The sequence below is a fragment of the Pleurodeles waltl genome, chromosome 10 (assembly GCF_031143425.1).
Source record: "Pleurodeles waltl isolate 20211129_DDA chromosome 10, aPleWal1.hap1.20221129, whole genome shotgun sequence".
NCBI classification, from domain to species: domain Eukaryota; kingdom Metazoa; phylum Chordata; class Amphibia; order Caudata; family Salamandridae; genus Pleurodeles; species Pleurodeles waltl.
The window spans coordinates 829,784,599-829,811,675 of record NC_090449.1 but is presented as its reverse complement, the minus strand read 5'-3'; the positions used below and the strand labels follow the sequence as shown (position 1 = coordinate 829,811,675).

The window sequence follows — 27,077 nt, the reverse complement described above, 5'->3', positions numbered from 1 at the left end:
GGGGAAAGCTGTTCTGGCGGAACAGATGGACTCGGCAGGTCGTAGCAGTTAGCTCCATCACAAAATCCTTCTGTTGGGGAAAAGTATACTCTGTTGCACATTGCTGTAAAGAGAGCTGATCTGCCCAATTCAATATGCAATTCTTGCCTCTACTCGGTGCTTCATTTGTAAATAAAAACGTGCCGTTGTCCAAAGCCCTCCTCTTAAACACGCGGCTGCTGCAATTAAATGTGCGAGCACGGAATACCGAGGCAGTGTAATCCTGAAGCCATCTCGGGCCTCTTTAATCCATTTACAGCCACTGCCTGCCCCTTCAGCTCACTCTTGCAGCTTTCTGCTTTCTCCCTTTGTGACGCTTTTTCGTTTTTCCCTTCCTCCATCTTTCCTTTATGTGTCATTTGCTCGCAGCAAATGCTTGAGGCAGAAGAATAAGCGCCGGTCCTCAAAAATAAGTTCCGGTGCTCAGCACCGGAAGTAACAAGCACAAATTAAGCACTGCCTCTACTGGAGGTCCTAGGGCGGCGATAGTGTGACTATATTGGTGAAGGAGTCTCCATTCATCTGGTCCCAATCTAACGATAGGTGACTGGCATCCTGGCGATGTTAGGAGTCTTGACTAGGAACGCCTGATTAGTGATGAACAACCAGAAACTGCCCTCGCTGAGCCTAGTGACCAGGAAGTGTATGGTACAGAAGAGCTTTAAAATGTAGTAAGTCCCCTTCGGAGGTGTGTGGCAGCAGCATGGAAGGTAGGTTTGCCATCTAGCTCTGTGGTGTCTGAGCTACTTACCTAGACAACTAGATATACCCTCCCCTCGGACTCAGTGGGGGAAAAGGCTAAAGGCAAAAAGGGGGAGGAATAGTGATACCCTAAGGCTAAATATAGATATTAAGCTGCTCTCGTTCAGCAATTTACCGTTAGTGTTAGATTTTGTGATTGCTAAGAAAACCAAAAGTAGTTTCATTTCTCGCACACACACCGATATTAATTGTCCAAGTATTGGGGCGTGCAGTGCACTTACGCTTTCTCCCCCTCCCTTTCTCTCCGATGTTAATCAGGTAAACTTTGGGACTGAGGAGGTGGCAGATGCAGCAGCATTGAGTCACTGTGAAAAACTGCACATGGCATACCTTGTCACAGACTGCCACTCCATTCTTTCCCTTGCGTAGGAGCATAGAGCGGAGTGGGCTGCTCATGTTGCAAATCATGGTATATATTGCAATTTGCTACCATTTATTAATACAAATGTCTTTCCCTCGTGTAGCATTTAACAGTTTTCAGCATATATTGCTCTGCAGTGAAGCACGGCTGTGACTTCATTCATCTAGAAAGACTTTTCTGACAAACTTGCCAGAAGAATGTTGAGCTCGGGTAAAAGCTTGGCATAATGCATTGTGGTATTGTAAAAATATCTAATGGAGCTTTGCAGTGAAAATCTTGGATGGTGAAACGTGCTGTTCAGAGGACCCATTGCAGTTACACGCCGATATTGGAGCTTGAAAGCATTGGGTTTAGTTTCTGGTGCGTTAGTGATGCACCATATTGTTTCAGTGTGTGGCGTTCCGAGGTGTGCACATCACTATTGCTTGAAAGGCATCTGCCAGCAGCTGGATATAGAGCCTACTGATGTACCGAAGATGTATTGTGAGCAAGAGCTGATGCTAGTGTGGTACATTTGCACTTAGTGCCTCATTTAGAGTTTGATGGGGGTCGTCCAACAGGATGGCAGAGGTGATTACCATCCACCAGATTGGAGGAGGTCATCATGCCATATTTAGAGATCTCAATCAGCCTAGCAGCGATCTCTGTGCCTTCAAAAAAGCCGCAGCCATAGTGGTTCCTCAGAAGGGCACTAAAAGTTTACTGAGTGGCTACCATGTTTTATGCTGTAGTTCAGCAAACGTTTTTGTTTCACAAAAACAAGCTCCCAAAGCTGGACTTTTTTCTTTTTAAAAAGAAAATACTATTAACCCTGACACTCTGGGAGTTTTCTTCCAGGGCATCAGTGGCATTCTTCTTTTTTTTCTGTTTTGGACCACTAGGCTTTTCCTGACAGTTCTGAAAAGAAAACCAGCGGCTCTAAATATGGCTAAAGGTCTGAGGTTTTTACACTAACGGCCCCAAGGTCATCAAGCCATCGGTGTAAGGTTTCCACCCCAGCCGGCAGAAACATGTCGGTCCATTCGATTGTAGAGCAGGCGGGCTGTCAATATGGTGGATAATATAAACTTCCATGTTTATGCTGTCTGCCAAAATATAAATCATGTCCTTAGTCATTCTAGCACAGATAACCAGTATTGGTTAATTTTTGGTCTGACTAAATTAGAGTCCTTCTCTTTATTGGAAGCAGTATTGGTCTGTGAATTTTAATTATTTGTAAAACAGTGATGGTCAGCAGGTGTCAGCAGAGTAGGCAGTCAGAGGCTCCCTTGATGGAAGACAGTGTTAAAAAGAATCTGTGTTTGTGTAGTGTTAGGGAAGATGTGAGGGTTTACCAGGTGCTGGCAGTTTTACTCATCTATAGTTTTGCATTTTATGTTCTTTCTGTGTTTGTACTGATGGCTGCTGAATATACGAGGCAATATTTTCTACCTTAGGGTATATGTGCTACCGCAGTGTCAAGTTATTTCAACAATTGCTCATGTTTACGGATTTGGATCAGGGGCGTGCATGGAGGGCATTAATTGAGAATTGCTCACCCTGATAATTTCAATCATAACTAACAATTATCCTTAACTTTGGTTCTATACCTCCCCTTTAAGCAAAGCTTGCAGCAGATGGTGTGAAATGTAAATGTAAGTGTATGTCTGCTTTAGGTAAGGACAGTCAGTATGTTAGAAATTGGGTTTCTAGTTGGGAGAGGTATGCACCATGTCAAAGCAGGAACCACAACCCTAGTCAGGGTAACTCAGATACACACTAAAAGTTAACCAGTGGTCACCCTCTGGTAGCTTGGCACAGAGCAGTCAGACTTAACTTGAGAGGCAATGTGTAAAGTATTTGTGCAACACAGTGAAGACACCACAAAAAGACTCCACACCAGGTTAGAAAAATAGATTATATTTTTATGAGCAGAACAAGAGCAAAACAACAAAAAAATATATATATATATAAATGTGTATAGATTAAATAAATGTACAAGTAGCACTTCGAAGCAATAAGCACCTATTGGGATAACTGGTCGCGCTGGACCGGGACAAAGTCAAGAGTTCAGGCTGTCCGCGATGGAGAGCAGGCCAGCTACAGGACCCAAGCAGGACTCACTGAGCAACAGTACCTTAATTCTTGTCGTAGCTAGTGATGCATTGATGATCCCCAAGCAGTTGGGGTTTTGCGTCTGATTTCTCTATGCAACTGCCGTGATTCGTCAGTTTGGAATACGGTGAGCTGGTTCCAAATGCCATGCGCTGGGTTAATCCAAGCTGGAGGGGCGATGCATCGTCTTCTTCACACAGTTGCAGTGATGCATTGGTTTCAAAGCGGGGGTTCACGAGAGGCAATGCAGCAGTTCCAAGTGTGATGCGCTGGTAAGGTCCCTGCAGCATTGATGTGTCAATCCCAATCTCGCAGCAGGCGATGCGTTGGTTCCAAACCGAATGGCATTGATGCACAGGTTGTGTCAGATGCAGCACTTTATATCCACTTCCAAGTGTCCTGGACTGGATTGGCACCAATTGGCAGAGCAAGACTTGCAGCAAGCAAAGTTCAAGTCCTGTTTGTAGATGTAAGAGAAGTCTTTGATGTCCCTGAGACTTCAGAACACGAGACAAGCCAGCAAGCCCTTGCAGTCACTTTGGTTCTGGGGATGTAGAGATGCAGGTCTAGTCCTTCTCACTCCCAGGCAAGGAGGGCAGAAAGCAGCAGGACAGGCACAGCAGAGTAGGAGACCAGCAAAGTCAAGCAGAGTGACAGTCCCCTCAGCAGCCCAGCAGTCCTTCTTGGTCCTCAGGTTCAGAAGTGTACTGAGTCGGTGGTACCAGGGGTCCAGTACGTATACCCAGGTGTGCCTTTGAAGTGGGGGAGCCTTCAAAGAAAGGTCTTTGAAGTGCACAGAGATCCTTTGTTTCTCCCCTACCAGGGGTAATCTAGCTCTTTGTGTGTGGCAGGACACTACTCTTTCAGGTATGTCAGCCTCTCGCACCCATCCTGCGCAGGATGGCTTATCAGGATGTTGATGGCCTATCAGTCACACCTAAGCTCCCATTGTTTGTGACTGTCTAGAGGAAATGCACAAGTCCAGCTGGCACCACACCTCAGTCGTGTATTGGAGACAGGCAGTAGGCACCGACTGGCTAAAGTAAGAAAAGTAAGTAAATGCCAACTTTCTAAAAGTGCCATTTTCACATCTCAGAGTCACCAAACTTGACAAACTTATCTCTCACAGATTGGGAGTTACTCTTATAAATAAGATGTTATAAGGATAGGTCTTGCAGTATTAAAAAACAAATTTGAGAATGCTTCACTGCCAGGGCATGTACAACTTTAAAGTATATGTACTGCCTTTTAAATACATTGCACCCTGCCGGTCATATAGGGCCTACCTTAGGAGTAACTTGTATGTATAAAAAGGGCAGGTTTAGGCCTGGCAAGATGTTCAACTTGTTAGGTCCACATGGCAGTTTAAAACTGCATACACAGGTTTTGCAGTGGCAGGCCTGAGATATGGTTAAGGGGCTACTTAGGTGGGTGGCGCAATCAGTGCTACAGACCCACGAGTAGCATTTAATTTACAGGCCCTGGGCACATGTAGTGCACTTTACTAGGGGCCTATAAGTAAATTAAATATGCCATTTGGGTATGGGCCTATGTTACCATGATTTAGGGGAGAGAGCACAAGCACTTTAGCACTGGTTAGCATAGGTAAAGTGCCCAGAGTCCTAAAGCCAGCAAACACAAGGTCAGAAAATGGAGGGAGGCAGCCAAAACTTTGTGGGAAAAAAGCTGTCATGTTTAACAGTCATCATACTTGACTGTGGTGTGTTAACAGGTTTAGGACCTGATTCCCCTCTACCAAGTTTTAAATCAGACCCTTAGTGTTCTTTTGCAGAGAAGGCCATGATGTGCTCAACTCTGGGATGATGGCTTCCGGTCTATATGGAACAGATTTATCTTTGAACCTTTATTGTTTTAGTTAAATAATAGCATGAACAGAAAATGCTATAGAAATATAATTTACTTATAATGAAAACAATCACACTGTGTAGACCACTTTACATTATGTTAATGTAGTAGTTTCAGGGGTGCACCCCTTTGACTGGTATCCATATCATACGTAGATGTGTGCAAGACATGCCATTTTAAAATCATTTTCACATATTTGAAGTTAGGTATGTCCTTTGTGGCTACTCTCTAGACATGTTATCCCAAGTCCTGTTGGAATTTGGACTGTAATTGCACTTACAGAAATTGGAATTGGTGATTCTGCAACTCACAAAACTCAAAATCCATCCAAATCTTTTCAGTGTCACTTTCTTGGTTTGTTTAGCTTGCTTCTTCACAACAGCAGAACCCACTCTAACACGTATTGGCAAAGACAACAGGTCTTGCCTTTGGGACCTATTGGTTTTGACAATGGTTTTTAGTGATGCTGTACAGTATGAATACTTGCAAAGATTTTCCCATGGGCCACAAAGTGTGGTCTGTACTATGGCCAAGGGCTACATTGGTGCTAGCACGGGGGAGGTCAGGGCACAGATGGATGTAAGGTGGGTGAAGGTGGAGTGATTGATGTATATTGTGTGGACTTTAAGCCGTGGAGTTATTTTGAGGTTTTTGTTCCATACTGCCTTCTAAATTGTGCCCTAGTGTCTAGAACAGATACAGATTTGACAATACTGTGCTATGCTGTATCTTGAGTCGCTGCCCCTCTACCTCACCATGAGGTAAGCTTTATCTGCTTGCTATTGCTACCTTTAGAGAGTCAATTGTGCAAAGGAAATAACTTGGTTATTGAATAGTTGAAATAGAGTCTTAGGCCTCACAATCTCCTTATTCCTTTGGTTTCTCATCTTATTAGAAACAGGCTCTGTTATAGTAGCAAGTGCTATAAAATCTAACAAAGAGCCTCACATTTCTCAAGACTTGCACTATGTGTTGCAGATACAAAGATCATACTGGGTGGTTTATATAATTGTCATTTGAAATGTCTCTGCACATACTTCCTTTATTGTGTTCGATTATATTACTGTGTAGTTTTAGATACTTGTAAACAGTCATCTGAATGTGTCCCTGCACTGTTTTCAGTGGATACTATTAAAATCTGTTAGAATGTTTTGTTGAGAAGTGAATTACAAATAATACAATATTTATGTTTCATTGATGAAGACTAGTCTTTTTCAGCACTTGTGTGATAACACTCCATACTGAAGTAAAAGCTGAGAAGTGCACACCAGATATTTGAGCAAATTATGTTTAAATTACAGCACCCTTCTTTCTTCAGGACCTGCATAGAAACAGGATAATTGAAAAGATGTGTACCAACAAGGGCACATGCATGATTTGGCAATTCACAATTGGCATCTGATGGTGGTACTGGAATATTTTTTCATAGTAGGGTGCTACCATTAATGTATATCAATGAATTCACCAGGATTGCGAAAAATCCATGTGATGCACAAAAAACAAGCATAGACAATAAATTCAGCAGGAGAGTTGTAAAGCTGTAGTATGTAGCTGGTGGTACATTTTGGAACACACTGTCTCAAATATATTACAAAAGTATGGTGCAGTGACCCAGTGCCATTACAGACAATACATTTTTAATTAAAATGACCATTATATTTGCACATACGTTCAGTTCTACTGATAAAACTATACAGCGCACAAACAATAATGTGTGCAAAGCAACATCACCTAATGTACTGATTTGTTTTTATCATATTCAAATATTTGTGTCCTCCACACTTCAAAATTACAAAAACGTGCTTCATTTGAGCTCTTCTTATTCTGATATATTGTGAAATAATTTGATAGTTCATTTACAGGCATTTAAATTTTGCCATGTGATAGAAAAAGTTAACATCCTACAGCCGTTGCTTCAACACCCCCAGTGCCCTTTAGATAATTACATAAAGCCTCTGACTTTGCAGTCAGAGAATGAAAAGTAACCACCAAGCTATCTTGGAAGACAGATCATAATATTTGTCCTCTGTCTTTGAATGCACAGCAAATGTGACAAATTAAAATCACACTTTAAAGACCTATTTATTGCTCATTCACTTCTGAAGTTTAGCAAGGTTATTTTGGGGGTGGTTCGGCATACCTCCCCCACTCCTCTTCTTTCAGCACCTCTTTAAGTTATGCTATTAGAAAAGAACACTGACCAAAATATACAAGCTTGTAGACAGAACATCATTCTTCATTGGCTTGCGATATTGACTGATAGTGGCAGAGATAATTAAATCAGTCAAGCTGAAAGATAGAAGACAGGGAATCTTTTCAGAGAAATACTGCACATTTACTGCTTCCTGAACTAGTAAACAAGGAAGACAACTGAAAACACAGGTACCCTTGTGGAGTGCCTCACGAAAAAGAAAAAAGAGTTCCCAGAAAGTGAGCCCACGTGGAAGAATAAAACGAGCTAGTCAGAGTGGTGGTAAATAAGCTATGGTCCAGGAAGGGACAAAGACATGATGGATAGCCTAAAACAAAGCTAGCAAATGGGCAAGTAAATGTGAGGTACAAAACACAAAGTTAATGGTAAGCAATGGGCAGCATGTCTCCAATATATCTTTGCAACCAGACAGCTTCGGCCTAATAAAAAGACACCACAGATTGACTTCCAGGGTTCACCATTACTTCTGTTTGTTACTTTTTGGAGTTTTGCTGATGAACAAACACTGCATTATTTTGTGTTAAAACGTTTGTAACGGGCTTCAAGTCACTGGTGTAGCCCCTCTGCTGTGTTGGTGCAATAGAGAAAGCGCTTATTCAGTTTGGTATGCATGGTTAGTAAAGTGCATGTATATAGTGTGACCGATATGGAAAGCATTGGGGGTTATACTTGAGGGTTAGGGTGTTCTCCAATCATATTGCTGTGGAGCACCACTTAAGGAGACATCAATCGTACTGTGGTATGGTCACTTAAAATTCCAGTACTCTGACCTATACCTAGCTCTGTCATTGAACTTCCGTTATAACTTACAGATTCCTCTGACAGATTTAGCATGTTGACAGAGCTCATGTCATTAACACAAGAAGCATTAGCAAAGCCAATAAGCCTGGCTGGTAACTAGCGTTTCTGTGTCTTGATTTAAACCAGTCACCGTCGGTATAAAGGTACAGGACAGAATTCTTGACTTTAAGTTGAAAGCTCAAAACACCGAAAATTCAACACTAGACAGCAACAATTGCTATTATTTTAACCACTCCAATGCTGGTTGAAACCCGCACTGCCCCCTGCAGCACTCCGTTCTGTCCAGGTTTTATTTCATTGCAAACGGCTTTCGACAGCACAAATAGGAGCCTCTTAAAGAGCAAGCTACATCGATAGGGACTTCCAGCCGTGGCACTTAGGGCCATACGCCGACTGTATCAGGACACCAGGGTCTCTGTTAAGCTAGGGAAGAGCAATAATATCTCTGGCACAATAAATACAAATAAGAGCTTGAAGCAATGTTGCGTGGTAGGCTCCTTGCAGTTTAATTTGCATGTTGCAGATTTAAGTAATGCATTACGGGTGACAGGTCGTGTTACCCAAGGCCACGCCAGCTTCTCACATTGTGCCGATAACACCGTCCTGGCTAGACGCAGCAGGGGCAGCCTTAAACGTCCACTTTTGGCCCTGAAGCCTTACTGTGACCTTAACTCCCTGCCAGTGAACGTTTGAAAAACATATATAATATTTGGTGTTAAAAAAAAAAAAAAAATTCAAAAGAATGGAACTGAACATTTTACGGAGGTCTTATTACCAGGGCCACTGTATATAAATATCTGAGCTGAGCATATTGTCAGATAAGAGAGGGGGGGGTCACCGTTTTCACATAACTACTTAAAGCCAAAACTAGTACCGCACTTGGCTACATTGTCTGCATTAGCCCGCGAGCTCACACGCCCGTCCTTCCTCCATATTTTGGAAGTATTAAGTGCAACATTTCCTCCAGCTCTAAGCTATGGCAAAGAGGTGGTCCATGGTAGACTGCTCCTGGCTTGTGCTTGCCCAGTGCAATCTATTTAGGCGAATGTTTTGTTTTCTCGCAGTCGTCAGCCCGAGCGCTGATCAGATTAGCGTTTGGCTTGATAAAAACAGAATGGGCCAGAAAAGCTTCAATTATAACATACTGTCCCTTAAAAGCTATTTCATGGCATGAATTAAATGCCTTAAATGCAAATTATAATAGCTGGCTTCGTCTACGGAAAAATGCTTTACATAATATGAGCATGGAGTTAGTCTTCAACCTTATCTTCTTTTATAATTATTTTAAAAGTATTCTGAAAAGAGAGTTGGAATATAGCTGTTCATTCAGCGCCTCCATCTGTTGGGTTGAGTGTTACTTTACCAAACCAGTAAAACGTTTATTAAAACTGATTACTTGAGCATGAGATTTCGTCTGTTTGACTTCTGCGTGGCCAGCCAGTGTTGAAAACATGGCTTAAAGTCTGACCGTAGTATTTTGTGCAATATTAAACAACGTGCCCAGTTTTCTATGTTCTGGTCCTAAAAATGCCCGAATGAATCTTTCAAAGCCAGTATTCCTCAGCCTTGAGGTAAGAACACGTAGTGAGGCAGCTGAAAACTGTTTTAACTGCAATCATGAGTTTTATGCAGGCCATGCAAACAAAGGTTTGATGGCAAAAGCTAAATTGGCCAAATGCCATTCACCCGCAAGCGCCACCCACTTAGTTTAGTTGACGATTAGGCTTGCTGCAGACCCATGATTAAAGCTTCTTTTAGTTTCTGTATAAGAGGCCTGACTCTGCTTCTGTAATAGTGCGTATGTACACATTATAGGTATAACCTGCCTTTATTTTTTAACCCCTTTGCTGCCAGGGTTTTTCCTTCTCAGGTGCCAGGCCTTTTTTTTGGCTATTTAGGGCAGTTCGCGCTTATGCCCTCATAACTTTTTGTCTACATAAGCTACCAATGCCAAATTTTCGTCCTTTTTTCCCAACATCCTAGGGATTCTACAGGCACCCAGAGTTTGTGGTTCCCCTGGAGGAGACAAAGAAATTCGCCAAAATTCTATGAAAGTTGTGTTTAAAAAAAAAAACGGGGAAAAAAGTGCTGCAGAAGAAATCATATGTTTTTTTCCCCTGAAAAAGGCATCAACAAAGGGTTTGCTGTGCTACAATCACCATCTTCCCAGCTTTCAGGCAGACTTGAATCAGAAAACCACATTTTTCAACACAAGTTTGGCATTTTACTGGGACATCCCCCATTTTTACTATTTTTTGTGCTTTTAGCCTCCTTCCAGTTAGTGACAGAAATGGGTGTGAAACCAATGCTGGATCCCAGCTAAACATTTCTGAAAAGTAGACAAAATTCTGAATTCAGCAATGGGTCATTTGTGTAGATCCTACAAGGTTTTCCTACAGAAAATAACAGCTGAAATAAAAAGAATATTGAAATTGAGGTAAAAAAATAGCCATTTCTCTCCACATTTTACTCTGTAACTTTTTTCCTGCAATGTCAGATTTTCAAAAGCAATATACTGTTACATCTGCTGGACTCTTCTGGTTGCGGGGATATATAGAGCTTGTAGGTTCATCAAGAACCCTAGGTACCCAGCGCCAATAAATGAGCTGCACCTTGGAATGGGTTTTCATTGTATACCGGGTATACAGGAATTTATTTGGTAAAATATAAAGAGTGAAAAATAGGTATCAAGGAAACCTTTGTATTTCCAAAACGGGCACAAGATAAGGTGTTGAGAAGCAGTGGTTATTTGCACTTCTCTGAATTCCGGGGTCCCCATACTAGCATGTGAATTACAGGGCATTTCTCAAACAGATGTCTTTTTTACACACTGTCTTACAATTAAAAGGAAAAAATGTAGAGAAAGACAAGAAGCAATAACACTTGTTCTTCTATTCTGTGTTTCCCCACGTCTCCCGATAAAAATGGTACCTCACTTGTGTGGGTAGGCCTAATGCCCGCAACAGGAAACGCAACATGGACACATCATATTTTCCCAAACAAAATGGACATGTTTTTTGCAAAGTGCCTAGCTGTGGATTTTGGCCTCTAGCTCAGCCGGCACCTAGGGAAATCTACCAGACACCTAGGGGAATTCAGAATGGGGTGACTTGTGGAGCTCTCACCAGGTTCTATTACCAGGATCCTTTGCAAACCTCAAAATTTGGCAAAACACATTTTCCTCACATTTTGTGATGGAAAGTTCTGGAATCTGAGGGAAGCCTCAAACTTCCTTCTACCCAGCGTTCCCCCAGGTCTCCCGATAAAAATGGTACCTCAGTTGTTTGGGTAGGCCTAGTGCCCGCAACAGGAAATGCCCCAAAACACAACAGGAACACATTACAGTTTCCCAAACAAAATGGACATGTTTTTTGCAAAGTGCCTAGCTGTGGATTTTGGCCTCTAGCTCAGCCGGAACCTAGGGAAACCTACCAAACCTAAATATTTTTTAAAACAAGACACCTAGGGGAATCCAGAATGGGGTGATGTGGGGGCTCCCACCAGGTTCTGTCACCCAGAATCCTTTGCAAACCTCAAAATTTGGCAAAAAAAACACACTTTTTCTCACATTTCGGTGATAGAAAGTTCTGGAATCTGAGAGGAGCCACAAATGTCCTTCCACCCAGCATTCTCCCAATAAAAATGGTACCTCACTTGTGTGAGTAGGCTTAGTGCCCACAACAGGAAATGCCCCAAAACACAAAGTGGACACATCACATTTTCCCAAAGAAAACTGACATGTTTTTTGCAAAGTGCCTAGCTGTGGATTTTGGCCTGTAGCTCAGCCGGCACATAGGGACATCTACCAAACCCATGTATTTCTGAAAAACAGACACCTAGGGGAATTCAGAATGGGGTGACTTTTGGGGCTGTCACCAGGTTCTATTACCAGGATCCTTTGCAAACCTCAACATTTGAAAAAAAAACACTTTTTCCTCACATTTCGGTGATGAAAGGTTCTGGAATCTGAAGTGAGCTGCAAACATCCTTCTACTCAGCATCCCCCCAGGTCTCCAAAATGGTACCTCACTTGTGTGGGTAGGCCTAGTACCCGCAGCAGGAAATGCCCTAAAACACAACATGGACACATCACATTTTTCCAAATGAAATGGACGTTTTTTGCAAAGTGCCTAGCCGTGGATTTTGGCCTTTAGCTCAGCCAGCACCTAGGGAAACCTACCAAACATGTGCATTTTTTAAAACTAGACACCTAGGGTAATTCAGAATGGGGTGACTTGTGGGGCTTTCACCAGGTTCTATTACCCAGAATTATTTGCAAACCTCAAACTTTGGCAAAACAAAACACTTTTTCCTCATATTTCGGTGATGGAAAGTTCTGGAATCTGAGGGGAGCCACAGACTTCCTTCTACCCTACATTCTCCCAGGTCTCCCGATACAAATTGTACCTCACTTGTATTGGTAGGCCTACTGCCCACGACAGGAAATGCCCCAAAACACAACATGAACACATCACATTTTCCCAAAGAAAACTGACTTGTTTTTTGCTAAGCGCCTAGCTGTGGATTTTGGCCTCTAGCTGAGCCAGCATCTAGGGAAACCTACCAAACCTTTCTGCATTTTTGAAAACTAGACACCTAGGGGAATTCAGAATGGGGTGACTTGTGGGGCTCTCACCAGGTTCTATTTCTCAGAATCTTTTGCAAACCTCCAAATTTGCCAAAAAAACACTTTTTCCTCACATTTCGGTGATGGAAAGTTCTGGATTCCAAGAGGAGCCACACATTTCCTTCCACCCATCATTCCCCCAGGTCTCCCGATAAAAATGGTACCTCACTTGTGTGGGTAGGCCCAGAGCCTGTGACAGGAAATACCCCAAAACACAACATGGACACATCAAAATGGGCTATTACAAAACTACCTGTTGTTGTGGACGGGGGTCGTTTTTGGTCCCAGGTGCGGCGGTCATCTAGGGAAACCTACCAAACCCAGACATTTTTTAAAACTAGACACCTGTAGGAGTCCAGGTAAGGGTGGCTTACATGGATCCCCCAAAATTTTCTTACCCAGACTCCTCAGCAAACCTCAAATATAGCTAAAATAAAATCACTTTTTCCGCACTTTTCTTTGTAGGATCACTGTGCCTGTACAAATTTCCTACCACCCAATGTTCCCCTCGTTATGCCGATAAAAATGATACCTCACTTGTATGGGTGGCCCAGGTGCCTGCAACAGGAAAAGGCCAAAAACATGTAGAGATTGAGGGGATAGCACAGCAAGTTGACAAGTATATTTTTTTTAATGCTTTGGGGACCCACACAAGTGAGGTGTCATTTTACTTGGGAGACTGAGATGAATGCTGGGTGGTAGGAAATTTGTGCTGGTGCGGTGATCCTACAAAGAAAAGTGAGGAAAATATGCTTTTTTAAGTGAATTTTGAGGTTTACAGGGAGCATGGGTAAGAAAATGTTGGGGGATCCACGCAAGCTACACCACCCTGGACTCCTCCGGGTGTCTAGTTTTAAAAAATGTCTGGGTTTGATAGGTTTCCCTAGATGACCGCTGCACCCGGGATCAAAAATGCAGGTGCCTTCTCTTCTCCCTGAAGGTAGTTTTATAATAGATTATTTTGATGTGTCCACTTCCTTCTGTGATGTTCCAAACACTAAAATTGTGAAAAAGAAATCCCCTTAGATTATGTTAAAAAGCCCCCTCACCCACCAACCAAGTTGGGGGCATGCTTCATCATCGGGGTCCCACCCGAGACACCTAGCATGCCACAGGTGTGTTTCGACGCCTGATTACAGTGGAGTAGGTTTTTTCATTTTTACCACACATACTGGTTGGATTTGGCACGAGGGTGAGTGATGGTTCAGTAGATCAAATTTTATTAACAAGAGATTTCACAACAATGAAATGGACTGTTAATAACTGAAAGACCAAAGAACTGGTCCAATGTCTCACAGCTCGTGAGCTGTAATGCTGCGACAAGGCACCAACTGCTTTACAGTCCATTCCCACACCTTTCAAACATGACATGCACAAGATCATTCACGCCGCCAGCCGCAGGCCCAGCACATTACAACACTCACATCAACAGACAGCGCCATTCAAGGGCCCATCACTTTCGTACACCAGCTGATGGGAGTCTGTGGACTGGTGTTTGGCTAGCAGTGTGTTGTAGTGGCCAACAGCAAGTCACTATTTACACCGCCAGCCAAGCGCCACTCCGCGCACACTGCCAGCCAAGCGCCACTCCATGCACACCGCCATCACTTTTTTTTTTAAACAACAAAGAAACCACTAACTAATTATAAATAAGTAAAAAACTACAAACACAAAAGCTCTAACTAGGTACATGACAATAATGCCAACCGTGAAACTGAACATATGAAAATATAAAACAGGCAGTTTACGCTCATGGTAGTTCTAAAAAAATATTTTGTGTGTGGTAACTCCTGGAACAGCCAGCCACACACAGCCCAGGCTTTGAAAGACAATCAGGGCAGTACATCCGACTCTCCCTCCGAATACCTCTTCGGGCACAGAATCTACATTTCTTAGTGGGCAAGTCATTTTTGAGATTGGGAGGAATGTGATCAGGGAAGTGGCGATCTGTCAATCTAGCCACATCCCCCACCACTGCTTCTCAAGGAACTCTTGCCTGTTCCACCACAATAAGGCTCTCTATCACTGACTCCTAAAATGTAACAAATTTCATCCTTGACTCAGGGGAACAATCCTTGAACACAATAAAAGCATTCAAAGTTGCTAAATAAAACAAATGGATTACCAACTTTTTATACCAAACGTAAGACTTACGAAAAGCAGTGTAAGGTTCCAACCTCTGATCTACTCTATTAGCACCACCCATATGCTTATTGTAGTCTAAAATGCATGCAAGTTTGCACACTTCGGCAGCCTGACCCCAAACAATCACAGGGGAAGTACTCTCATCATGGATGGTAGACAGCATGTATACATTCCTCTGTCTGCAAATTTCAGAGCTAGCAGGTCATTTTTACGCAAGGCACTGTACTGTCCCCTCTCAAGTTTTTTTTTTTTTACTGACAAGCTCCCTTGGATAGTCTTTCCGGTTAGAACGGATTGTGGCACAAGCAACAGTGTCCAATCTGAACAATTCCTTGAATAACTGCACTCCAGTGTAGAAGTTATCTTCGTACAAATGATGACCTTTGTTCAACAGTTATCTACCAAGTTCCCACACAATATTCTCACTAACTCCAAAACTGGGCGGACTACCAGGGGGGTTGTTAGAAATGGGGTCTATGGTTGGCAGTCAGGTTACCCCCTGTCCAAGCAAGGACCCTCACTCTAGTCAGGGTAAGTCGCACACAATCCAAATTATCCTGTGCCCACCCTGTGGTAGCTTTGCACTGAGCAGTCAGGCTTAACGCAGAAGGCAATGTGTAAAGTATTTGTGCAGTAAATCATGCAATAACACAGTATAAACACCACAAAAATACACCACACAGGTTTAGAAAAATATAGATTATTTATCTGGTTCATATAAGGTCAAAACAATCAAGATTTGATAAGTACATGTTGAAATTTGGCAATGATAAATAGAGTCTGTAGTTCTTAAAAGGCAATCAGTGTCTCTTGCAAGCACAGAGTACCTGGTTTCCATCTAAATGATCCGCACTGGAACACAGAGAGGAAGATGCTTGAAAAACAGGGAGTTGTGCATTGGTTTCTCCAGGCGCACACAGATGATGTGTCGATGTTTTTACACACAACAAGGTCTTTGCGTTGATTTCCGGCACGCAAAATTGGATCCTCTTCGGGTTGCGGGGTATTTGGACGTCCCGGGGATGATGCAGAGAAATCCTCAGCGTGCAGGACGAAGACACAGGGGCTGCTTCGATCCGGTGGGCGATAAAGGGAAATTTCTGTCGCACGACAGGCGCTGTTCAATTCTTCTTGCAGGAAGTCAGGCTACGTCGTTCCGGCTTGGCTATGTATCCATCCAGTGCACCGTGCGTCCAAGTTCCGGTCGCAACGCTGGCACTGCATCTATCTACACTCGGGGAGCCTTGCTGCATCGTTCTGGTTCGGTGATTTTCTCACCGTGATGCAGGCTGTGCGCCGATTCAGGCAGGCTGTGTGTCGATTTGTGCCGCACAAGGAGTTCTTTTGCAGAGATGAAGTCTTTTTGGCCGTGAGACTTCAAAAAACAGAAGGCAAGCTCAATCCAAGCCCTTGGAGAGCACTTCTCAGCAGAGCCAGAGGACAGCAAGGCAGGAGGGCAACAGCAAGGTAGCAGTCCTTTTCAGCGAAGCAGTCAGGTGAGTCCTTTGGGCAGCCAGGCAGCTTCTCTTGAGAGGTTGCAGGTTCTGGTTGAGAATTTCTTCCCCAATAGGTATCTTGTCCAGAAGTGTCTGAGTTAGTAGGGTCAGAGACCAGGTTTAAATACCTAAAATGCCTTTGAAGTGGGGGAGACTTCAAAGAGTGGCTTAGAAGTGCACAAGGTCCCCTTTCAGTTCCATCCTGTCTGCCAGGGTCCCTGTAGGGGGTTTGGCAGCCCATTGTGTGAGGGCAGACCACTGTCCTTTCAAATATAAGTGCCAGGCCCTCCACCCTTCCAGCCCAGGAAGACCCATTCAGTATGCAGATGTGTGCAGGTGTGATTGAGCATCCTGTGTTTGGGGTTGTCTGAGTGAAATGCACAAGGGATCTGTCAACTAACCTAGCCAGAAGTGGATTGTAAGGCACAGAAGGATTTAAGTGTAGAGAAATGCTCATTTTCTAAAAGTGGCATTTCTAGAATAGTAATATTAAATCCAACTTCACCAATAAGCAGGATTTTCTATTACCATTCTGGCCATATTAAATATGACCTGGTTACTCCTTTCAGATCAGATTCTACCACTCAAACAGTATATGATGGTAGCCCTAATGCTATCCTATGAAAGGAGCAGGCCTCACAGCAGTGTAAAATGAATTTTGGAGTTTTATACTACCAGGATATATAGAACACACATGTTCATGTGCTGCCTTTTCCCTACATAGCACCCTGCCCTATGGGCTACCTAGGGCCTACTTTAGGGGTGACATATGTAGAAAAAGGGGAGTTTAAGGCTTGGCAAGTACTTTTAAATGCCAAGTCGAATTGACAGTGAATCTGCTCACACAGACACTGCTGTAGTAGGCCTAGGACATGGTTAAGGGGCTACTTATGTGGGTGGCACAATCAGTACTGCAGGCCCACTGGTAGCAGTTAATCTATAGGCTTTGGGCACATGTAGTGCACTTTTCTAGGGACTATACGTAAATTAAATAAGCCAATTGGGTATGAGCCAATGTCACCATGTTTTAAGGGAGAGATCATATGCACTTTTGCACTGGTTAGCACTGGTAAAGTGTGCAGAGTCCTAAAACCAGCAAAAGCAGTGTCAAAAAGTGGAGGGAGGCAGGCAAAAAGTTGAGGGTGGCCATCCTAAGGCTGTCAGGTCTAACAGGGGTCAATACTGGAATCCCTACCCATGTAGACCCGGAAATTATACACATATCCTGTACTACTTTCAGACAGCATATACATCTTAATTCCATACCGTGCCCTCTTGCTAGGAATGTATTGCTTAAAAAACAAACGCCCGCTGAACAGGACCAATGACTCATCTACAGATATTTCTTTCCCTGGAACATAGACCTCTGAAAAACGATCTACAAAAAGATCAAGGACATGCCTAATCTTAAAAAGACGGTCACAATCAGGGTGATCTTGTGGCAAGGCTAAAGCATTGTCAACAAAATGCAGCATCCGAAGAAGAAGCAAAAACCGATTACAAGTCATGGTTGCAGAAAATATAGCTGTTGCCATCAAGGGACTAGTGGACCAATAAGAAGCCAGTGACAACTCCCTTATCAACCCCATCAAAAAAGTCAGAACTTTTTAATTCTTCCAGATTTGTGGGAATCCACTGTGTAGCTCTAGACTGTGGCCTAAGTCTGGCAGCGTTGTCCCTCAAATACTGCTCTGCATACAATTTAGTCTGTTCAGCAATCTCTTCCAAAAATACATCGTCCATAAAAAACGTGTCAGAAATGGGGTCTCTAGTTGGCTGTCTGTTTGCGCCCTGTCCAAGTAGGGACCCTCACTCTAGTCAGGATAAGGGAGATACCTTCTCAGACAACCCCTGCTCACCCCCCTTGGTAGCTTGGCACAAGCAGTCAGGCTTATCTCAGAAGCAATGTGTAAAGCATTTGCACAGTAATAAATGAAAATACTACAAAGCGACACCACACCCGTTTTATAAAAATAACCAATATTTATCTATATAAAACAAGACCAAATATGATAAAAATCCAACATACAGTAATAAAAATATGAATTCTGCAAGCTTTACTCAAAAATACAGTTCCTTGAAGTCGATAGCTCCACCTGGTGCTATCACGGTGTTGTGATCTACAAAACAAACAGTCCAGGCGTCGTGGGCCAGCTACGGTGTCGGGGAGACCCGCAAACTTTACCTTTGGAATTGCAGGGCGTTGTCATCCTCACAGTGAGCTCTGGAGAGCGGCGTCGCTGTGTTGGTTCCAGAGCCGGTGCAGGTCTGGTCAGGCCCTTGAAGTCACACACGTTGCAGATCGAACTCCGGGCTGATGAAGCCAGGAGCGCTGGCGTGGATGGCATCAGGGCTGCGGTGCAAAGCAAGATGATGCGACATGTGATCCCCACAGGTCACAATGCAGGCAGCGGCTCGGTGACAGCATCCATCGGTGTCAGTGAGACCAGGGCTGCGGTGTGGAGCGGGGCGGTGTGAGGTGTGGTGTCACCGAATCACGGTGCAGGCAGCGGGGTCATCGTTGCTGAAGCGCTGTCGTTGGTAGGCCTAAGCCGGTGGTGCGGGACAAGGCGGTTCTTCGTGACCCTCACTAGCGGTGTCCACAGGTCATGGTGCAGGCAGGGATGCCTGGTGACGACACAGGAGTTGATGGTGCTGGTGAACCGGGGCTGCGGTGTGGGACGGGATGGTGCTTCGTGTACCTCACGAGCGGTGTCCACAGGCCACGGTGCAGGCAGCGGTGTCAGCAGGAGCGGTGTCGTCGGGGATGTCCAGGCTGCTGTGTGAGCAGGCAATGCCAGAGTGTGGGGCCCATAGGTTGCGGCGCAAGCAGCGGCTCTGTGAAGTAGTCCGATGACGACGTTGGTGAGACCAGGGTCGCTGTGCAAAGAGGGGCATTGCGGCTTCGTGAGGCGTCAGCAGGTCACGGTGCAGGCCAGCGGCATCATTGATGGCGTCACAGTGGTTTCTCCTCTTGAACAGCACAAACACACAGTCCCCGGTGCTGCAGGTCGAGGAAACTGAAGTCTTTGGTGTCCCTGAGACTTCCAGCAGGAGGCAAGCTCTACTCTAAGCCCTTGGAGAACTTTCTCAAACAGTCCAGGCGTCGTGGGCCAGCTACGGTGTCGGGGAGACCCGCCAACATTACCTTTGGAATTGCAGGGCATTGTGATCCTCACAGTGAGCTCTGGAGAGCGGCATCGCTGTGTCGGTTCCAGTGCCGGTGCAGGTCTGGTCAGGCCCTTGAAGTCACACACGTTGCAGATCGAACTCCGGGCTGATGAAGCCAGGAGCGCTGGCGTGGATGGCATCAGGGCTGCGGTGCAAAGCAAGATGATGCGACATGCGATCCCCACAGGTCACAATGCAGGCAGCGGCTCGGTGACAGCATCCATCGGTGTCAGTGAGACCAGGGCTGCGGTGTGGAGCAGGGCGGTGTGTGGTGTCACCGAATCACGGTGCAGGCAGCGGCGTCATCGTTGCTGAAGCGCTGTCGTTGGTAGGCCCAAGCCGGTGGTGCGGGACGAGGCGGTTCTTCGTGACCCTCACGAGCGGTGTCCACAGGTCACGGTGCAGGCAGGGATGCCTGGTGACGACACAGGAGTTGATGGTGCTGGTGAACCGGGGCTGCGGTGTGGGACGGGATGGTGCTTCGTGTACCTCACGAGCGGTGTCCACAGGCCACGGTGCAGGCAGCGGTGTCAGCAGGAGCGGTTTCATCGGGGATGTCCAGGCTGCTGTGTGAGCAGGCAATGCCGGAGTGCGGGGCCCATAGGTCGCGGCGCGAGCAGCGGCTCTGTGAAGTCATCCGATGACGACGTTGGTGAGACCAGGGTCGCTGTGCAAAGAGGGGCATTGCGGCTTCGTGAGGCATCAGCAGGTCACGGTGCAGGCCAGCGGCATCATTGATGGCGTCACAGTGGTTTCTCCTCTTGAACAGCACAAACACACAGTCCCCGGTGCTGCAGGTCGAGGAAACTGAAGTCTTTGGTGTCCCTGAGACTTCCAGCAGGAGGCAAGCTCTACTCTAAGTCCTTGGAGAACTTTCTCAAGCAGGATACACAGCAAAGTTCACCCTTTGCTCTCTGTTAAGGCAGAAGCAGCAACTGCAGGCCAATCTAGCAAAGCGGCACAGCAAAGAGACAGTACTCCTTCAGCTCTTCTCCTGGGCAGAGGTTCCTCTTGATTCTAGAAAGATTCTAAAATTCTGAGCTCTTGGGTCCACTACTTATACTTTCTGCCTTTGAAGTTGGCAAACTTCAAAGGAAAGCCTCAGTTGTTTGCAAGATCCTTCTTTGTCCAGGCCTGGCTCCAGACTCACTCCAGGGGTTTGGAGACTGCATTGTGTGAGGGCAGGCACAGTCCTTTCCGGTGTAAGTGATCACTCCTCCCTCCACTCTAGCTCAGATGGATCATCAGGATATGCAGGCTGCACCCCAGCTCCCTTTTTGTCACTGTCTAGAGGAGTTGGGAACAGCCCAACTGTCAAACTGACCCAGATGGGGAATCCACAGACAGGCAGAGTCACAGAATGGTTTAAGCAAGAAAATGCATACTTTCTAAAAGTGGCATTTTCAAACTAACAATCAAAAAAACAACGTCACTAAAATATGTTTTTTTTTAAATTGTGAGTTTAGAGACCCTAAACTCCAATTTCAATCTGCTCCCAAAGGGAATCTGCACTTTAATACTATTTAAAGGCAGGCCCCATGTTACCCTATGAGAGAGATAGGCCTTTCCCAGTGAAACCGAATTTGGCAGTATTTCACCTGTAGGACATCTTAAAACACATTAGTATATGTCCTACATTAACCATACACTGCACCCTGCCCCTGGGGCTACATATGGCCTACCTTAGGGGTGCCTTACATCTAAGAAAAGGGAAGGTTTAGGCCTGGCAAGTGGGCACACTTGCCAAGTCGAACTGGCAGTTGAAAACTGCACACACAGACACTGCAGTGGCAGGTCTGAGCCATAGTTACAGGGCTACTAATGTGGGTGGCACAAACAGTGCTGCAGGCCCACTAGTAGCATTTGATTTGCAATCCCTGGGCACCTCTAGTGCACTTTACTAGGGACTTAGTAGTAAATTAAATATGCCAATCATGGATAAGCCAATCACCAATATAATTTACATAGGAAGCACTTGCACTTTAGCACTGATCAGCAGTGGTAAAGTGTGCAGAGACAACAAACCACCAAAAACAGACCTGAACACACAGGAGGAAGAAGGCAAACAGTTAGGGATAACCCTGCAAAACGGGCCATTCCCAACACAACTGAAAGAAACTGACAGGCAAAAAGTTGTCTGTATTCACTCTAAACTCTGGAAGACCAGTAAAGGCAGGCAGCTCTGGCTGCTCCATGTTTGGGGCAACCCAGAGTTCAGGAGTTCAGGTCTTCCAACGGGTAACCTTTCAGACCCAGGCTGGTGCACTATTGGCACATCAGTGTCCTCCTCTAAAACACGCCCTTCATCTGCACTGAGAGTTGCTTCATCATCAGAAGATTCCTCTCAGACAGAATATTCACTACCAGAATCTCTCACTTCCTCCTCTGCCTCAGACGCAGAGTCAGTCTCATAATGGTGATCAGAAGACAACTCAAAAAGCATACCAACAACCTCATGAGCGGTCACTCTGTGGGTAGCCATGATCCTTTCAAAGAAGTGTAACTTGACAAATGCGCCAACAACAACCAGCACTGTCTAAAATAAGTAGTAAACAAAGTGTGGCTTTATGACAAAGAGTTCGGTACTCAAAAACTATACCATTCACTTCCCTGAAAAAGCTAGACTCACCCTCAACTACTCTGCACAGACACAGCAATCATCAATGATATCCCACTAAAAAGAAAAAAAGAAAATTAGATATAAGGCAACACAAATATAATTGTGCACAAATCTAAGGACAATTTCACACACAATCCTGCATTTAGTACACCACCTACAAAAATCACATTCATGCATGGCAACATACTCTTCTGGAGTAAATTGTTTTTTCTTACCTAAAATATGCAACTACGCAAACTGCAGGTCAACCACTGCCAAAACCGCAAGGAGCCACAGCAAAGGAAGCAAAAGCTTTGAACTAGAACAAAAAGGAGAAATAAACTGTTATAATCACAAATGCCAAAACTTCCACAGTTGACAAACAGCCCGCCACCAAACATTTAGAATTTTTCCCTGGTGTCTAGTGGTTTTTGCCCCCCTTGGGGCAGATGGCCCTACAAAAAATAGGCCAATCTGCCCCCAAGGAGGGCCAAAATGGGCAACAGTTGTGTGCACCCCGTTGGCGGGCGACCCTTCCCCCAAAAAACAAAACTTTAAAAAATCCCTGGCGTCTTGGTGGCTTCGGCAGATGGGCCTAAAACAAATAGGCCGATCTGCCCTCAATTTGGGGCAGAAATGGCCATCAGTAATTTGCCCCCTTTGGGGGGCGACCCTTGCCAAAGGGTCCGTCACCCCCCCACACAAAATCCACACACAAGATCCCTGGTGCCTAAGTTGATTCTGGGCCTAAAAAAATAGGCCGATTTGCCCCCAAGTGGGGCAGAAATGGCCAACAGTTCTGTCCCCCTTTGGGGGGTCAACCCTTGCCAAAGGGGGCACCCCCCAACACAAAAAAAACAAAGAAAAAAATTCCTGGCGTCTTGGTGGCTTCTGACCCCCCTTGGGTGTAGATAGGCCTTAAACAATAGAGCACTCTGCCCCAGAGGGGGGCAGAAATGGCCATTAGTCATATACCCCCCTCCTCCGAGGCCAGATCGGCCGAAAACATGGTCGATCTAGCCCCAGGAGGAGGCTAAAACATACAAAAAAATCTTGCCCCCAGGGCAGCAACCCTTCCCCAAGGAGTCGCTGCCCTAAAACTTAATTTTAATTTTATCCCTCGTGTCTAGTGGGTGTCGAAAAAACGGCCGATCTAGCCCCCGGGGGGCCAAAACACAGATATTGCCCCCAGGGAAGCGACCCTTGCCTAAGGGGTTGCTTCCCAAAATAATCCAAAATACGTCCCTGGTGCCTAGTGGGTGGATTCCTGCTCCACGATCGCGGGCCTTGGAGGAAGAATCCAATGAAAACAGGCACAGGGGGAAAGGGAAAACTCTTTCCTTTCCCCCTGTGTCTGTTTTCCCCCCTCCAACCCGCCAGAGGAAAAGGACTCACCAGTAGGAGGTCATCTCTCCAAATGCACTGGAAGCAAATGGCTTCCAGCGCGTCCCCGGCAGCATTTGATGACGTCGGCGCTCTGTGAGCACACTAATGTCCTCAGATTGCTAACGGGGGGTTTGGGGGTTGGAAGGGGAAGCGATTCCCCCTTGCCTAGCGCTCCCCGCATGGACCGGGTGCTGGACGAGCTGGTCTCGTCCTCGTCACACGGCAATCGTGGCCGTGGGCGAGACCAGCTCGTCCCAGGCAGCCGAGGGGTTAAGCCATGTCCAATGGGAATTGTTTTTATTGAAGGACTGTCTACGTTTTAAGTCTCTATCTTTTTACTAGCCTTTTTAATAGTATGTGTTTTAACCGCTATTTAACACATCCTTTATATATTGTTTGTTTTAATATGTTTGTATTATTGCTATTTTAACATTGTTATTTGAACATGATAGACTAATACATTCACCTTTATAATGTTTTAAGTACACATTTGTTTCTACTATTTCTACTATTTTTACCACTAGACAGCAGGAGTGCACCATTAATACTGCACTTCATTTGTCCAGCTATTAAACAGCACTGCGTATAACTAGATTAACCTCTCTTCACTGAGGACACCCCACCGCCTAATCTAATAGGCTGAGTCAACAATGTGTGTTGAAGGATGGTACTTGAGGCACTCTGTCACTGCTGATGTAGGTGTGCTGTGACCCAGGGCGATTTCAATGGGGATGTTACACATATGCCGGAAGCTTACCAAAGGTGGCAAGCTTGTAGTGGAAGTCAGTAAGCTCATTGCACGACTAAGCAGAGCTTGGTAAGACTGCACTCAGCACAAGGCAGCGTGACCCCATGGCTTCGACCTCTCTGGCGTTCCTGCCTTGGGGGACCTGCATCGTGCACGTCAGACAAGTGTTAGGTTCATCAGAATCAACTCTTCTGCAAGCTGGATGAATGCTTGTTCTGTTTATCTGCGGTTGAGTACCTGGGTGTCTGATTAAACAGCCAAAGAGTTTCTATGGATCCCTCAAAGGTTACCAGCTATTCTGGAATGGCCAGTTCCTTCCAACATCAAATAAATTAGCGCCTTCTTGGATTCTCCAACTTTTATTGGTGACTTTGCCTACCCAGTAACATCACTCAAGTTTTAAAGAAGGAGATGCTCTGTCAAGTTTTGCACTGGGACTCTTTAACCAATGAAGCTTTCAAGAAGCTAAGCAGGCTTCACCCTTGCGGCATCCTGATCCAACCATAAGATTTATTGTGGCCATTGATAGGTCCTTTGGTGCTGGTCTTCTACAACTGCAAGAGGATGCGAGCTTGGAGCACCCAGTTTTCTATTTACCTCATAACCTGTCGGACTGAGAAATAAATTATTATGTTCTTGAGAGAGTGCTCCTGGCAATGAACATGGCTTGCTGTAAAGGGAGGCATTTCATGATGGGCCTCAAGAACCATTTGCGATCCGACCTGATCATCAGAATCTGGAAAGCCCCAGGAATATTCATTGCAGAAACCAATGAACATATTTCTTCCTCAGTATGACTTTTTTACTAACCAGATTTCTGGATCGAACAATATTCTGGCTGACAGTCTCTCCTGAAGATAGCCTGAGTCCTCACCAGCCTATGATCAGTGTATTCTTCTCCCTCAAAGGATAACTGGGATTATGCAATCTTTTTGGGAGATAGTTCAAGCTGTTATTCCAAAGTCTGAAAAAAAAAGAAAGGGGAAGGTTTTGAAGGAGTGTTCACAAACAGGCAAATATAATTTTTGAAGGGAATCCCTTATCCTTTCCTTCCAAGGAATTGAGGATTGGGGTGTTCAGAATGTGCCATGATTCACCAGTTGCCAGCCACAGAGGAGTAAATCAGCTTTAGAAGAAATACTTTGTTCCTTTTGGGGGGCATCCTTTCACCAAACTTCATGTGAATTCTTGTCCAGTTTGTGCCCAGAGAAAACATCTAATTCTTACCCATCTTTTTCCTTCAGTGGTTACCAGTTCCACTGGAACCCTGGCACACTGTCCCCACTGATTTCATCTTGGCATAGTTATCCAAGATCTCAGCCCCACTATTTCTGTTTCCTGTTCCTTCAGGGTGTCTCGTTCCTCGAATTAAGTCACTTCTAGCCTGCCCTGGAGCTTCACCCATCACCATCGGAGGTCTTTGACCCTGGATTTCCTTTCTTCTTGGGGCTGTTTCTGGAAGGTTCCAACTGCATAACGCTACCTTGTGTCAACAGCAATGTGGCTAGTGCAAAGGTTTTCCTATACCTCTGGCCCTCTAAGTCTGCATAGACCTGGATATCCAGACTAAGAAGCAAGCAGCCTAAGAGACTTAGCTAGGCATCAGCCCCATGACAGTTTGCTACGTCTCCACTGACTTCATTATGGCATTACCTCTTTCCGAGGGTAACGGAGTTATTGTGGTAACAGTTGGCTCTTTTTCTAAAATAGCTTATTTTACAGCCTTAAATAACCTACCTTTTGCCAAAACTTTGGTACACATTTTTCTTCAAAAAATCATTCAACTACATGGTATGGCTGAAGTCATCATTTCGTACTGAGGGCCTCCAAATATTTCACACTTTTGGAAATCCTTTTGCAGATCTCTTCACACTGATGTGGCTATGTCATCCTGCTTCAATCCTCAGACCAGCAGTCAGATTCCATGACTCAGTCAAGGTCTAGACCATTATCTTTGATGCCTCTTTTAGGAGGGTTGGACAACTATTCAAAATAAACAAAAGACAAACAACCATGCATGGAAATCACGACTGTTTATTTATTTATGCACATGTGAAAAGAACTGGTCAGAGGAACAATCAATCAGTATTAGGATACATTCATATAATCTTTATACATTTCAGATACATTTTACATATAGATTTCTTATTTCATGCATACACCGAAAAGAAAAAAACCTAACACATTGTGCATTTCATTGCATGTTACCCGTCAACAGTGAAACGAGTTGTACATTCTTTCTTTTTAAATAAACTGCATTCACAATAGAGTACAACGAAGAGTGATTTCCAGATTTATTTTGTCTCTGGGAAGTGATCTTTTTGTTTCAGGCGAGTTCTGTTCTGGGATAGAAACGTCCATGGTGGGCTCTTAGGCATGCGATCAAGGAAGAACAATGCTGGTTTCTTATACGTAGCTAGTTTTCCTGAGCCCATTATAAGTCCTTTGGGTAATTGTCAAGGTGTTTTGACACTGGCTATGTTATCGGTCTCCTCACACTGCTCTCTGCGGGTGGTAGCCTGCTGTTCTCCAGTATTGTATCTGTCATATATTCACATTATTCCCTGTATACCATAATAAAGCAGTATATATCACTAAAATAGGCTATAATGGCAATGGAAAAAAAGTCAGTTTAATAGCTTATCTGTGTCCTTTTAAAAAAAGGACCAAACTTGAATTATAACTAGTCAGGCGACAGCACCCTCTAGAACACTCCCAACAAAGGCTGAGCCCCTCAGATTTTCTACTGCACGTCGTGTGAAGGGAGTCT

The 27,077-nt window shown here is 44.7% G+C and overlaps 1 protein-coding gene across 2 annotated transcripts in view; it reads left to right on the top strand.

The window, feature by feature from the left end:
* LANCL2 (LanC like glutathione S-transferase 2) overlaps positions 1 to 27,077 on the top strand; it is a 233,752-nt gene that overhangs the window by 170,981 nt on the left and 35,694 nt on the right. The gene's annotated exons all lie outside the window — the stretch shown is intronic.